Source organism: Natrix helvetica, assembly GCF_964273705.1.
Source record: "Natrix helvetica genome assembly, chromosome: 4".
NCBI classification, from domain to species: domain Eukaryota; kingdom Metazoa; phylum Chordata; class Lepidosauria; order Squamata; family Natricidae; genus Natrix; species Natrix helvetica.
Window position 1 is genome coordinate 15,306,829 of NC_138550.1, and position 13,022 is coordinate 15,319,850.

Sequence of the window (13,022 nt, forward strand, 5' to 3'; positions counted from 1 at the left end):
CATTATTATCGGGGAGGTCTTATTAACTTTGAGGCTCAGGAAGTGGCGAGTTTGGTCACCTCATGGCCGCTGCTATATTGCAATATTTTCAGGGAGGTCTTATTTTCAGGGAAACAGGGTACAGACTAACAAAATAAAATTAATATTTGAAAGAGATGCGTATTCTGTAATCCTTGCACTGTCTGCTTGAACGTGGACTGCAGAATGCTCAAAATATTTTACTATGTTGTAATGTTTAATGTGTTAGGAAATTTCATTGTTTATATACATGGGGGTGGTATTAGTCAAATTAATATTGAATTAATAACGTTTAACCCTATTTAATGTTATATTAAAATTAAATCCAATGAACAGTTTTTTTATCTTTTCCAGTAAAACTATCCAGTTTTATCTTTTAACAATTTTTTGGCATATATTCCCCATTATATTATATGTCGGTCTCCAAATAGAACAGACAAACAAGCTCAGAAAAGAGTATTTATAGCTCAGGGTTGAACTATGGCAGGGGTGTCCAAAGTTGGCAACTTTAAGACTTGTGGACTTCAACTCCCAGAATTCCCCAGTCAGCTCTGCTGGCTGGGGAATTCTGGGAGTTGAAGTCCATAAGTCTTAAAGTTGCCAACTTTGGACACCCCTGAACTATGGGATCCTTGGTAGTTTTTGAGCTTGGTTGATTTCTTGCAGATACCCAACCAGGTATCATCATTAGTGTTAATGTAATGCAATTACTTCCAGTAATTCTTTGACTTTTTGTATATATTGTGATCTGTTCATGATGACCATGGTTTGGCCTTTCTCTGCTGGTAGGATGATATTAACTAGTTGGAAAATGAAATGCCTACATAGAAGCCAATCAAGTTCAGAGAGCAACAAGGACCCCACAAAGAAATGGGTGAAAATAGTATTAAAAGATTTAAAATTTTATGTATTGAAATGGTTTCCTCTAATAACCAGTAAAAATGTTGAATTTATTTCTAATCCATATTCTCTTCACATTGCTTTCAATCTTGATATCATATACTTTTTACACTATAGTCTATTTTCAAGCTGTGTATTTATGCACTTTATGTGTTTAAATTTTTACCTACCTTTTTTACTCAGACGTTTTCCCAAAATGCATATTTAAATGCCTAGCTTGATCATGTTTTAATTGCTGAGAGCAGCATTGCAATGATGGGACCAAAATGAATTATGTCCATTTAAACTCTAATAACTGCATCCATATAAATAATATCTAAGTAGTAGATCAGCACCTCTAGCAGGGGTGTAAAACTCAAGGCCCACGGGCTGGATCCGGACTGCAGGGTGCTTAAATCTGGCCCGCAGGGCTGGCCTGGAAATATCAAAGGACTAGCCCACAGTGCCTCTGCTGGCCAAAATGATCCATGTACACGGCCCGTTTTTAGCCTCCTGCAGCACTCTGCTGGCCAAAAACGGACCGCGCGAAGGTCAATGCGCAGCCCATTTTTGGCCAGAAGAGTGCTGGAGGCCGAGGAGACCGAAAATGGGCCACACAGGGGTATCGCAGGGCCTCCACATCACCTGTTTTGGTCAGCAAGGTGCTACAGGAGCCATCCATCCCATCTCCGCCATCCCGCAGAGGAGAACTACAATGCTTGTCCGGCTCTCGGAGAAATCCAGTTTGACACTCCTGGCCTGTAGGAATTTGCCTGCAATTTGCCTTTGAGTATTATTTTTTTACATTCGGTAGAACTAAAATTAAAACTTAAAGAAGAGAGAATGAAAACTGCTGATAGTAATCTTTGCTACTGATTCACCCTATGTACTCGTTTGCATTTAATTTCCACCTAAATCAATGTCATTGTAATTATCTCTTCACATGATTGCAATTACACGTTTTTTTCTTTCAAAATTATTTTTTTCCAGGCATACAAAGAATGTATTTAGGGTCAACAGGATAATTATTTCAAAACCTGATCCATATTTTCTTGGAACTGTAAAAATATACCTGTAATAATATATTAGAAGCTCCAATATGATCTCAGATTAGCACCAGAGACTTAGATGAAAATTGGAAAATCTTTCTGAATTGTTTAGTCTTTAAAGGGCTGTCAGATCCATTTTGCTCATAAATTAAAGTTCATGAAATGTTGGCTTAAGCTTTATATTTTAAAAACTGTCTAGTAATCATTGCAGTAATGCTAATTACAGAGGATGAAAATTTGCTTGTGTTATCTGCAGTAGCTTCGATTTACTTTGCTCACTACCTTTCCCCAGAACTTTTAAATATTGTAATAGATGCACTATGAAGTACACTTGCAAGACGATCTTTTCAAATAAAACAAAAATCTGAAGAACTTTCCTAGAGTCAAATTCTTAAACTGAATTACCTTGCTTTGAAATAAAAATTGGAAAGTTAGAATTGCAGACATTTTCCTGCCAAAAAGGCATTCTAAGCCACCTGCGTCCCCACATATAAGAAAATTCACTTCCTATCCAGACTTACAAAGAAAATGAAGAGAATTTGTCTGAAGCAGACACATTTGTGAACTTTTAACAACTGAAGCACATGACTCACATGGAATGCAAAAATCTGGAGGTGAATCGTGAAATGGTTATCATAGAAACATTCATGTGGAAATAGAGCAACTGGCATGCTTATTCAGCTTTGTTAACATGTATGTCTTGCTAGAGAAAATAACTCTAATTTGATGGGTCTTTATTACAACTTTTTCAAAAATAGCAGAGTAATCAGCATCTGACTGAAATAAAACTGACATGAACACTAGGATAATACTAATAATAATAACACTAATAATACTAGGATAGAGACATTTGATCAATTAAGAATACAAAGAAAGTCAATCCCATCTAATGCAGCTGCCTATGGAGCTTCTCAGTCATCCAGGTCATAGTGGTCCCAAAGGTGCTTTTTCAAGAGGCAACTGGACTTCCTTGGTTTTTCTTTGAAGACGTTTTGCTTCTTATCCAAGAAGCTTCTTCAGATCTGACTGGATGGTGGGGAATGGCAGGATTTATACTCCTTGCAGACAGCTGCTCATTTGCATTCTTTTGAGAGAGTCGTTCAGGCCGCTTGGAGGTTTATTTGTGTTCTCAAGGTCACCTGAGTAGTGCAAATGGATGTGGAGACTTCTTGAACTTCATAGTCCTTTCAGCAGTTCCAAGAAGGTTCCACACCCATTTGCACTACTCAGGTGACCCTGAGGACACAGATAAACCTCCAAGTGCTTCAACGACCGTCTAAAAGGATGCAGATGACCAGCTGTCTGCAAGGAATATAAATCCTTCCATTCCCCACCATCCAATCAGAGCTGAAGAAGCTTCTTGGATGAGAAGCAAAACATCTTCAAAGAAAAACCAAGGAAGTCCAGTTGCCTCTTGAAAAGGCACCTTTGTGACATCTAATCCAGTGTTCTATGTTAGAGAGAGAACAGTTTGGAGCAGGGGTGTCAAACTCGATTTCATTGAGGGCCGCATCAGGGTTGTTTTTGACCTTGGGAGGCATGGATGTGGTCAGGGTGGGTGTGGCCAGCTCTACATCACTAGTGTGGCTGGGGAAAACCATTGTCTCCAGCGGAAGAAGGTGAAACCAGGGAGAACGCCAAACCCTTGCCTTCCAGAGGAGCCTCGCCATCCCTCTCAGGCCATGCAGAGGACTTCCAGATGGCGGTGCAGGTTGTCCAGAGCCCTAGGCAGTGAGGGCAAGCACCCAGCCCAGCCCTTGAGCTCTCAGGGCAATGGGACCCCACAAGTCGTGGGTTCTGGATTCCGTTCCAACCGGTACGGTTGGAATGGCCCTGGCGTCACCCACATGGACGTGCATGGCGCACCCATGCGGCGTACTTGCCTGCGATGCTTCGGCAAGCCTCGGGGATGCTCCAGCTGCTCGATGGAGCATTGCACAGTCGCCATACGAGCCATGCGCGTGTGCAGAAGTGCCAAATGCTTAAAGCACAGGTAAGGAGCTTGTGTGGATGGGTGGGCCCTCTGGAGCACCGTACCGGAATGGTATCCAGTGCTTCGGGCAGGCTCCAGTATGCCCGTACCGGAGCGCACCGCCTGCAACCCCTCACTGGACCCCACAGTCCAACTCACGCAACCCTACTGGGCTGGTTAGAGGTCTTCAGGAAGCTCGTAAATATGGACTGTCTTCTGATACCATCACCCTCTAGCAACTATTTGAGGCATGTGTGATTCAGGAGATTGTACTGTATTTTCCAGTGTTTCTCAAACTTGGCAACATGAAGATGTGTGGGCTTCAACAGAGTACTCATTTTTTTTTCCCATCCAAGCAGAGTTGGCTCTGCACTGAATATGTTTAAAGATTTTCACTGAGCTTATTTTTCTTTATTTTTCACTCTTGGTGAACCAGTGCAGTTCTGACACCACATAGCAAAATATGCAAGGTAGTATCAAATAAAACCATTTATCTTTGTTTGAAATGTCAGTGATAAAATGTACTATCTACAGGCCCTTTTTTTAAAGCTTCCCGCATTCTTCTATACAGTGGCAGATATAAAATATATTAACCATTTGATCTAAAATTCAAAACACACAGTATGTCTATAATCATACGGAAGAAAGACTGGTATGTTATAGATCTGTTGGAAATATAAATTGCATGTTCTTTTAGTAGCAAAAAGCACACTAACAGCTCGGATTCTCTCACAATGAATGTGTTTCTAAAACATGTTAAGAGACATGAGGTATGTAAATAAATGCTGGGCAATAAATTTTCAAAATATGATTCCCATTTGCAAATACATAACTATAAAGGTAAAGGTTCCCCTCGCACATATGTGCTAGTCGTTCCCAACTCTAGGTGGCGATGCTCATCTCCGTTTCAAAGCCTAAGAGCCAACGCTGTCCGAAGATGTCTCGGTGGTCATGTGGCTGGCACGACTAAATGCCGAAGGCGCATAGAACGCTGTTACGGTCCCACCAAAGGTGGTTCCTATTTTTTCTACTTGCATTTTTACATGCTTTCGAACTGGAGAAGCTGAGACAAGTAATGGGAGCTCATTCCGTTATGCGGCACTAGGGATTCGAACCGCCAAACTGCCAACCTTTCTGATCGACAAGCTCAGCCTCTTAGCCACTGAGCCACCGTGTCCCATAACTATACTTTCTTAAATTATAAAGGGATTGTTATATAGTGGACACAAAGGGCTATGTATACTAATGCTTCTTATTTAAAGAGGCTTCAATGAATTGTGGTCCGAGCGCAGATTCAAGTGGACATTTTCCTATACAGTTCCATTTTAATCTGTTTTAAATATTGTGCATTTTTTTCTAAAAGCTTCCCAATTCAGCATTATTTGGGGGTGCATGAAACTGTGCAAACGTTTATAACTGCTATGTAATTTGCTTCCTAGAAATGATGCATGCATTTTAATACAGGTAGTTTTTCCTTACTGACTGCCTTGTTTAGCGAACATTCAAAGTTATAAGCAGAGTTCATGGAGAACATAAGAGTAAACATTTGCGAATTGTAGCCTAATTTAACAACCATGGTGAGCCACCTAATCGCCAAATGGGAAATGATATCATGTTGCTTAGAAACCCCAGTGCTTATAAATGAAGTCACCAGTGCCAATTGTAGTCTCTAAGTAAGAACTACCTGTACACAAGCAGATACACCTAAGGCCAATAGTCTATTCAGCTATGTCCAGTGCTCTAAAGCTTTAGCAGCAGCAGTATCAACAGCATAAAAAAACAGGCAAGGTGTATCCAAATTGAATTCTAGGTTTACAATTACTCTGGTCAGTTCTATTACAGTGCGTTCCAATTATGCCGAATTTCACTTTACCAAAATGTGACTGCCAATTTTTTTAACCTCTTTGGCTGGCAATTCTGGCAGAATACATTTGAAAGGCACCAGATTGGAGGAGGTCATCCTATAAGATATGAAGAGCTCAGCCAGATCAAGCCAAAATTCCATCTTCTTTTTTGTATAGAAAATTCACAAAGCAGAATTGTTCACTTGGTCTCCTGATTGTTTTCAAAATCCATTTAAGCTAGTAGCCATCAACACATCTTATAGAAGTAATTGAAGTCTGGGTCATACAATAATGTGTGGTGTTTTTTATTTATTTTATCCCATGTAAATCATATTACAGTGTTGTAACTTTGTAATCCAGAATACTAATGGTTAAAAACAATCCTGTTGCTTATTTCAGACAATGAGATTTTTCTCTGTAGAAATAACTCTTTCTTATCATAATGTTTGTTTCTGAGTAAATGCCATTTCCTTCCCCCAGATATATGAATGTTTATCATTCTATCTGGGGAAAATAGAGGCAAAATGTGCTCTTTAGAATAGAATAACAGTTTGAAGGGACCTTGAAGATCTTCAACCCTCTGCTTAGGCAGGAAACCCTACACCACTTCAGACAAATGGTTATCCAACATCTTCTTTAAAACTTCCAGTGTTGGAGCATTCACAACTTCTGGAGGCAAGTTGTTCCACTGATTAATTGTTCTAACTGTCAGGAAATTTCTCCTCAGTTCTAGGTTGCTTTCTCTCCTTGATTAGTTTCCACCCATTGCTTCTTGTTCTACCCTCAGGTGCTTTGGAGAATAGTTTGACTCCCTCTTCTTTGTGGCAACCCCTGAGATATTGGAACACTGCTATCATGTCTCCCCTAGTCCTTCTTTCTATTAAACTAGACATAGCCAATTCCTGAAACCATTCTTCATGAATGGTTTCTTTATTTACAACCTATCAAAAACTTTGTTGCTCATTTTCTTTTTTTAAAAATGTTTTAAAAAATATTTGCAATGGTAGAAAGGAAAACCAACCAATTCTTTTCAATGAATATTTACCTGAGGAGACATTTAGCTTACAATTATTCAAGTCCTGATATTGATTGTGGGTTCTAAATTTAGCAGGAGGGAAAACACAGTGCTACAGCTTATCAAAGACTCTTACCACATACACAAATGCAAACAGCCCTTCCTATTTCATTTGCCTTTTAGGAAACACAATGCCAAAAAGAAATCAGTGTAAATGCATTTAGGAGTTTGGTAATAAAGTGATGATAATGACTAGTGGCCACTTTAAAGTGATAAATCACCATCATCATCATCATCACCACCACCACCAGCACAACAAAGCCTGACAGAAGAAATAAAAAATTACTGTGGCAACCAAAAGCAAAGGCAGTACTAATGGTAGTATTTTAACCGCAATCCCAAAACAGCTGGCGCATCACTTGAACACCATTGGCACTGACAAAATAACCATCGGTCAATTGCAAAAGGCAGCTTTGCTGGGAACAGCTTACATCCTGTAACAATACCTCTAAGAGCATCAAACATCAATATTTGCCTATCCCAGGAAGGACTCGACAACTGGATAAAAATACCAAATCCAGTCTAAACATCTGGCTGACTGTGTGACCAACCATAATAATTCTTCATGATTACCAATTCCAGGTGATATTGACTTTGAATATACTGGTATTATTAGGGGACAGAATAAATGTAAGTATCTTTCAAAAGTGGATAGAAGAAGAATAGGAGGAATCCAAATGGCGGTGGATCTGAGAAATCGAAGATAGGAAAATGACTTGGGCAACAAAATTTAAGATCAGAATCTTGAGGAATGGAAGTTTAGATACAGACTGTAAAATTAAGTATGATGTCAGGAGTTTCACATACTTTGTCCCGCAAAGCAATCCTTGAGAAGGATGACATGTTTTGGACTGAAGCTACAGAAATAGGGCAAGAGAACCATTCTGGTGTAGTGGTTGACGTGCTGGACTTCCAACTAGGGAGACCCCTGTTGTACCAATAGTCTTTGGCTTATTACTACAACTGAGCCTGGAATTTTGTTTGTAAGTCATTGAGGTCATAAATCCAGTCATCATGTGACCAGACTCGATTTTATGACCATTTTTACAATTATTGCTAATCAAGTCATCCCAGTTTGTTAAGGGAATCATGTGGTTGTAAATCAAAACCCGGTTTATCCAGTTTTTGCTGATTTTTTCGCTAGGAAATGGCAAAAAAGCCACAAAACCTGATCATTTGACTGATCAATGCTGCAACCAGTTGTAAATCAAGCTGGCTGACAAGCACTTGAAATATGATTACGTACGATGTGGTATTCAGCGGGTTCGGACCGGTTCTGGTGTACTGGTAGCCGAAATTTTGAGTAGTTCGGAGAACCGGCAAATATCATCTCTGGCTGGCCCCGCCCTCCTGCCCCCGCCATTCCCTCTCCTATATTCCCTTGTTTTTAGCTGATTCGTGCAGCAGAGCAGATTGCCGCATCTCAGCTCAGCTAAACAACAGCTCAGCTCACCAGCACTGACACCAAGGGCAGTCTTGGAGTGCTGTGTGCACACAAAGCGTGCTTTCATAAAACTGGTAGGAAATGATTTGGAATACCACTGATTACGGCACCTTTTTCCCTCAAAAAAGAGGCTGAAAATCTGGGTGCGTCTTATAGACTGAATACAGCATTTTTTGCCTCCCAAAACCCTGCCCCCTTCACCAAAATGGCTGTGCAGAGCCTCTAGGAAGCTTTCAGGGAGTTCCTGGGGGCTGGGGAGGGCAGAAATGAGCAAAAAACGTGCCTTTTTTGCCCTCCACACCAGCCCCCAGCAGCACTCTATAAGCCTCCATAAGACTATGCATGCAATTTTTTTGACAACAAACAGGCCCGTTTTCGCAAAAAAAAATGGACTGTTTTTGTTTGTTTTTGCCCCCCCTTTTGTCCCCCTCCCACCTCCCAGGAGCATTCTGCAAGCCCTCCCCAGGCTATTCATGCATTTTTTAAAAGAAAAAAAATAGGCCCATTTTTGCGAAAAACGGGCCATTTTGGGGAGGTTTGCAGAGTGCAAAAACCTTTTCCCCCCTTTTGGAAAGCTCTTTAACTGATTGATGAAAATTACATTGATCAAGTGCTGTGCCAGTAGAAACAACGTCTTAGGTGCTGCAGATTGTCAGCGATTTCCTTCTCTAGCACATGGATAAATACACCTGGAAACCTCCAGTTACCTACTTACTCTCTTTCCCTTCCTACCTATCTACTGCATTTCTCTCTCTCTCTCTCTCTCTCTGTCCTCTCAAGTCTCTCTCTGTCTCTGTCTCTCTCTCTCTCCGCCCTCTCTATCTACCTACGTACCTACCTACTTTCTCTCTCCCTCTCTCCCTATCTACTGTATTTCTCTCTCTATTTCTTTCTATTTCTCTCTTTCTATCCCTCTTCCTACCTATCTACTACACTCTCTCCCCTCCCTACCTACCTACTGTATTTCTCTCTCTCTCTCTCTCCCTTTATCTACCTACCAGTGGTGGGTTTCAAAAATTTTTTAGAACCTCTTCTGTAGGCGTGGCCTGCTTTGTGGGAGTGGCTTGCTGGCCATGTGACTGGGTGGGAGTGGCTTGCCAGCCATGTGACTGGGTGGGCATGGTCAACTTGTAAAATGTGGTGAAACTCACTTAACAACGCTCTTGCTTAGCAACCAAAATGTTGGCTCAGAAACTCTGGCATTTGAAACACACAAGTCTTAAAGCTGTCAAGTTATAAGACCACTGCACCCCTAACCCTTTAGAAAAAAAAAACCAGGGGTGTTCAAACTTGACAGCTTTAAGACTTGTGGACTTCAACTCCCAGAATTCCTCCTCCAATCATGTTGGCTCAGGAATTCTGGCATTGAAGTGTGCAAGTCTTAAAGCTGTCAAGTTACAAGATCCTTGCATCCCTAACCTTTTAGACAAAAAACCCCAGGGGTGTTCAAACCTGACAGCTTTAAGACTTGTGGACTTCAACTCCCAGAATTCCTCCTCTCGCTCTTCATCTTGATGATGTGCGGATGGGCGAGGGGGAGGGAGCTGGAACCAGTTCTAAACGGCACTATAGATTTGTGGAAGCTCTTCTATAGGTTAGCCCCTGCTAACTACCTACCAACCTAACTACATTCTCTCTCTCTCTCTCTCTCTCTCTCTCTCTCTCTCTCTCTCTCTCTCTCTCTCTCTCTCTCTCTCTCTCCCTACCTACCTACCTACCTACCTACCTACCTACCTACTGTATTTCTCTCTCTTTCTCTCACTCTCTATCCCTCTATCTACCTACCTACTTTTTAAAAAAATTGTCTCTTCAAAACCTTGGTGTGTCTTATACTCCGAAAAATACGGTACATAAATGAGGAGGTTGTGTGGCAATGTTTACTTTAAGATGGATTCTAAGTAACTTTTCAAGCCTGTTGTAATTTCCAATGATTGTTAAGCAACTTGTCATGAGTAGAGAACTACCTGCAGTCATTCCTTAGGCACAGAAGCCATCTAGGTCAGGGGTCTCCAACCTTGGCAACTTTAAGCCTGGCGGACTCCCATAATTCCCAGCCAGGCTTAAAGTTGCCAAGGTTGGAGAGTCCTGATTTAGGTGTCCTTGAGCCATTCAGCCCCAATCAGTGTCAGTTTCTGCATCTAGTTGGCTGTAAAATAAACCCTTATGACGATGCCTTGATGGCTTTGCTGTGTCCAACTGTAGACAACTACAGTGGATCCTGCAAGCAGGATCAACACTAAAAAAAATGTAGCAAATCCATGTTTAAGAGTTGCTCTCAGCAACTGCATTAATCCAATCGTGGCTTCTGAGCATTATGACACAATGCAACTGTTTTCTTGGAATAAACAACATAAGTCATACTAATGGACTTTTGGTTGCAATTTAATAGACTTATTCAAATACATTTATTTTGTAAATAAGGCATTTTGCTGAAAAGTCCCATTTATTCCATATTTATAAGTGCATTAGAGATCAGTTCTAAATGGACAGAAATGCTTATTTGAAAACTCTTTCAAATGGAGTTGCCAATTAAATTTATATCAAAACATGTAGGAGTGGTAGTACCCAACTAAACAAAAATCCTGTAGATTTCAGATACAAAAATTGCAGTGTTTTTCAACAGTACTCAGATCCAAAAGTTAACATTATAACTTTAGGGAATGAACTTTGTAAATTAATAAGTGTTTAACAGACTAAAGATCAGGTACTTTCTCACTATAGTAGCAGATGTAGTAGGGGGGGACGACAGAAGGGGATCTCCTAAGACAGTAATTCCTAATTTTTTCCTTTGTATGGATCACAATAACTTTATGTGAAAAGCCAGTTTAAGCATCAAGCTACAAACCAGGAGATTGTGAGTTCTAGTCCCACCTTAGAAACGAAAGTTGGCTAGGTGACTGTGCCAATCACTTTTTCTCACTTCACGAGATTGATGTTGTGGGGGAAAATAGGAGGAGGAAAGAGTATTATGCATGTTTGTTGCCTTGTTATTTATAAAAATAATAAGAGGAAGGATAAAAATCTAATACATGAATAAATAAAGCATTAGCACTGAAAGTTCGCAAACCGTACATAAACCATAGGCAGTGGTGTACATGTGCTCCCTTCCAAATGGACATAAATATTATGTGAAAACGAATGTAATTTTAACAAACTGAATAAAGAATAAAATAGCCAAAATCTTAGGAAATCAGTAAATCTCATGATACTTTGGCATTCCTGTTTAAAATTTAGCAGGCATTTAGATAACTATCCTAAAAACCCATGGGACTTGAATGAAATTGTACAACGGTTGCAAGACCTCCCAGGATTTTATCTTTTAAAAAAAAAATCTATATTTGCCATCTGTATCAATAGTTCTTTGTAGAATAAAGAAGGTGACCTTGACAGAAGATATTGCCTAAACAAAAGGGTTAAAACATTTTTAAGTCCAGAATATAAAGATAATATTAGGAAGGAGTCCAGAAAGACACTTCTCTAATTCAGAGAAGCATCAGAAGGGGAACAATGTAGAACATAATCTGATTTGGACAACTATGTTATTAAAGCAAAAAGAAAACAATGCTTAGATACTAAATTACATTATTCAAACCCTTATCTTTGGTTGGATCATCAAGTGCAAAGATGGGCAAAAGGGAAATCTGAATCTTTGCCTGTGGACTGGGTATTCCATTTTCTGAAACATATTCTGTCCATTACCATAGTTCAAGATTTTCTCTTTCTTTCTTTAACTAAATTCCAGTATTGCAAGTTCAGTAAACTATGATAAGCAAATATGAGAAATTATATTTAAAAAACCAACCTTCAGTTCATGGGATAGAGAAATGTTATTTTTCCTATTTTATAGGCAGAATTATAAGTAATTTGTTTAAAACTCTCCAGGAAATAAATGGAAATTATTTCTTGTAGTATTTGTTTCTTACCAACTTAACCAACTTCATCTGGATGCATCATTCTACATATTTATGTATACAACCAATAAATTGGACCCACAAGAAGGACTTACTTCTGGGTAGACATGCATAGGATTGTAGTGTTAATTTTGTTATTTCCCAAACAATGTATCCCAAGAAATAATAATGGTGTCTCAAGAAACTTGCCACTGATTTCAGCTGCAACAAGATTTCACTCCTAGAACAGAAAAAACTATTAAATTTTCTTTAACACCAAACTGATGTTTACAATAAATATTGTACAATCTACTGTAAATCAGATCATAACATGGAACTCAGAGAAGGCACAGATATATAAAGTCCATTGCGCTACAAGGTTTTTCATTTCTGAGACTTCTATGGTAGAATTTGGCGTTATTTTAACAAAACAAAGAAATGCAAGATCAGAATTCCTTATTTGGTTTCTAGAGGTGGTTATTTTGCTTTATGCCAGATGTTTCTAAAAGATACCGTCCCTAAAAGACTAAAATGATCTCTGTTGGCTGTATTGTACAAAAACCAAGGTGTATGTTATCAAGCATGTCAACTTGCTTAGGTGAACATTGACAATCCAAAGCACACAAACAAGACCTCACAGAGATTCATAACATTCACTGATATAACAAAACATCAGGAAAGGGCTGTGGGGATATAATTTGGTCCTGCTGCTACTCAATCTTCTAGGATAACTTTCTTACAATCTATTTAAAAAAAAACACTAATTAATTACATGTAATTAACATGCTATTTGGTCATACCACCCCAATTTTTCCAATTAATCCCTAATTTTAAAGCTCTCCATTGTATTT

The 13,022-nt window shown here is 39.5% G+C and overlaps 1 protein-coding gene across 2 annotated transcripts in view; it reads right to left on the reverse strand.

The window, feature by feature from the left end:
* The window catches only part of TRPC6 (transient receptor potential cation channel subfamily C member 6), an 82,881-nt gene that overhangs the window by 43,112 nt on the left and 26,747 nt on the right, over window positions 1-13,022 (reverse strand). The gene's annotated exons all lie outside the window — the stretch shown is intronic.